At 40.0% G+C, this 3,480-nt stretch overlaps 1 pseudogene; it reads left to right on the forward strand.

Annotated features, from left to right (window-relative positions):
* Positions 1-826: 826 nt before the first annotated feature.
* LOC145619720 (protein FAR1-RELATED SEQUENCE 8 pseudogene) lies at positions 827-1,846 on the forward strand (annotated as a pseudogene).
* Positions 1,847-3,480: the final 1,634 nt, after the last annotated feature.

Below are 3,480 nucleotides of genomic sequence, written 5' to 3' on the forward strand. Positions count from 1 at the left end.
AGTGAAGCTGACGCTGGTCCTGAAGAGTATGGAAATTCTGGAAGTGGTGGTTGTCCAACGTCTCCAATGAGTCATGGGTGTGATGATCTTAGTAATGGTGTGCAATTCCAGTCCCCAATAAACACAATTGATACTTTAAACACAGTCGTTGCTAGTAATCAGTTTAGTGCTTCCTCCATAGAGCCTCCTAAGGTGGGAATGGTTTTCAAGTCGTGGCAAGATGTGGAGGCATAATATAAAGAATATGCACAGCGATAGGGTTTTGGAGTGACAAGAGTACAAGGTGTTTATTCGAAAGGCGAGGGAACGGATCGTATTTCGACTACATGGAGGTGTGAGTGCTGGGGTCGACCGGACATGAGGGCTGTAAGGGAAGCACGAAAGAGGGCTAGGGCTATGGATGTATCTGGTACAGGGGGGCAATTGATGGAGTTGTTTGTGCTGATGAATTGAGTCAACGTAAGCAAAAGTCTAAAAAGTGTGAGTGTAAGGCGAAGTTGTATGCTAGCTTGAATCGTGAAGGGGATTGGGTGGTGAAGGGAGTTAAATTGGAGCATACTAATCATTTACCAACACCTCGTAAGGCCAACCTGGTTAAAGAGTATCGAATTAAGGGGTTAACTAAAAGAGTCGGGAGGAATTTGTTGCATTTCTTTAATGAAGGTGTTCCGGTTTCGCAAATTCACGCGTGTTTGGGTACAGAAATACAAGGGGACCAAAGGAGGGTTCAATGTCATTGGAAAACCTGTCGCACGTGGTATATAAGGAAAGGCGTTTGAAAATGGTTGAGGAGATTCAGCCGCAATGATGTCTTATTTTAAAAAAAATGCAGGCAGCCAACCCCAATTTTTATCATTCGCAACGCCTAGATGAACATGGAAGGCTAAAAGATGTAATTTGGGTTGATGCGCGAAGCCGAGTAGCTTATGAAGAATTTGGGGACGTCGTATGCTTTGACGCCACATATTTGCCAAATGAGTATGAACTACCCTTTGTTAATTTTGTCGGGGTTAATCACCACGGCCAATCAATTTTATTGGGGTGTGCTTTGGTTTCTCGTGAGGATTGTGATACATTCAAATGGATATTTCAAGAATGGTTGTCATTTATGAATAACCGGGCTCCTAAGGCAATTCTTACCGACCAAGCCGCCGCAATGCAGAAGCCTATTGAGGAGGTGATGCCTCTTACGCGACATCGTTGGTGCATTTGGCACATAATGAGGAAGATTTCGGAAAAACTCGGTAAATGTGAACGGTTAGTACTATATTTCCATAAATCTTGTTGTTTACTAAGGAAGACTATTCAATGACCATAATAAATTTGCTGGTATCATAATTAGTTGTAATCGTGGACTTAATATTTTCAAATGTTCAATGTTGTCCATTCAGTTTAATCTTGTCCTTCTAAATGACTTTTATTTTAAAAAGAAAGGACAAAAAATAAAAAAACCAGTTAAGAAAACTAAAATTCATAACGTTATTGCTCGTTGATGATAACAAGTTATGAGATTTGTGTATGGTTTTCAGGAAACAAATCAATTGACATCATAGATTGAAAAAATTTAAAAAAATTTAAAAAAATAACCTTCGACCCATTTACATCTTTTAGTTGATAAGGTGTAATTTGAATTAAAATTAAATGAACGTATATGATTAATTTTGTTGATTGGAGGGTTCCGATTCACTAGTTACAATGGTCACAATGTTATAATTATTTATTAAATGTGATAAATGTTGTTGATTTGATTTTATACTTTTCATTTCAAAGGTACAAAGATTTCAAGGGTGTATTGAAGTCTGTGGTGTATGAGAGTTTGACAGTTGCAGAGTTTGAGAGTCGGTGAAACGGACTTATTTCGGATTGTAAACTGGAGGGTAATGATTGGTTGACTAGCCTATATAAGAAGCGGCATATGTGGGTTCCAGCTTATATGAGAGATTACTTTTGGGCCGGTATGAAAACCACACAACGGGTTGAGAGCATAAATAGCTTCTTTGATGGCTTTGTGAATCGGCATACAAAGTTGTTTGAATTTCCACAAAAGTATTCTAAGGCTCTTGAAAAACGCGTGCGTGATGAGACAGCCGCGGATGCCAATTGTGTGAAATATGTTAGGAGGCTAGTGACTGGTTTTGCGTTCGAGAGGGTTTTCCAAAAGCTGTATACTGACACGAAATTCCAAGAGGTACAAGCAGAATGCTCACGAATGATGTTCTGCTACTGCAATGAGGAAAAGGTGTTGAATGATAAAATAATTCAATATGTCGTTGAAGATCGAGTTTGGGTTGTACTCGAGGGCCGTAGCGAGGAAGTAATTAGTAATTACTTCCTCGCTACGGCCCTCGGGTACAACCCAAACTCATGGCATTATGTGTCAACATATGATGAGGATACTGGATCAGAATCTAGTTTTAGAAATTTCGAACCAGTATATTCTTAGTCGATGGCGGAAGGATATACTCAGAAAACACACTCGAGTTCGTGTATCATACCATGATCCTAGTGACAACGTGGAGGTACAAAGGTACAATAAGGTTATGGGTTAGTTTGAGGCGCTGTGCGATGAAGCTGCTATGGTCAATGAAGTGGCGGTGCAGTTGGTATCCAATGCTATATCTCGCTTGAGGTCAGAAGTGGAGCAGTGCAAGCGCCAGAAATTAGAGGAAAGTGTTGAAATGTCTTTTCCAGATGATGCACTTGACTCAGACACGGTTGTCCCGGAATCTGTAAATGCATTTTCAAATGGCCATGAGGACACCTTTAGATCAGATTTCTGTCCTCGTAATTGCGATGTTGTTGTTAAAGATCCGATTTTACAGAAAAAACCACGGGGAAGGCCGAAGGGGTCAAGATAAAAGACTCTTGCGGAGATGGGGTTCAAGAAACCAGTGATAAAATTCAAGAAAATGTGTAATGGAGACGCAAATGGTAATAACTGCACTGGTAGCAACAGTAGCAAAAATAGAGACAAAAAAGGAACAAAAAGGGAATCGAAGGGGAATAAGTGTAAGGGGGTGGAGTCGTCCAATTCAAGAAAGAACGGGAAACACAAAAGCTGCACCAGTAAGGGTCCAACTGAAGGACAGAAACAACAGTGCACGACTTGGAAGAAGAATAATGATAACAAAGGGAAAACGGGACAATTCACGAAACAAGCTCCCAAGATAAAACAATCTACACCTAATAGCGCTTGTAGGCGTTAAACAAATATATAGAATTATCACTAGTTACATTGAACTTATTTTTTTAAAATCAGGCACCCAAGTTGAAATCTCTAAATGACTTGGTCCCCGTGTGTGAAGGAAAAAACCAAGGTAGCAAAATCCAGGTAAGGATGATGCTATATGTGTGTTGTTGATAGTCCTTGGTTAGTTCCTAGTCTGATAGCTTTTTGATGTTGCATTTTTTTCAATAGAAGAAAAGGAAGGCCGGCGCAGTGCACTAAACTGGATCGTTTAATATTTCAAGTGCACAAGG

Source organism: Chenopodium album, chromosome 27 (assembly GCF_948465745.1).
Source record: "Chenopodium album chromosome 27, dcCheAlbu1.1, whole genome shotgun sequence".
Taxonomy (NCBI): Eukaryota; Viridiplantae; Streptophyta; class Magnoliopsida; order Caryophyllales; family Amaranthaceae; genus Chenopodium; species Chenopodium album.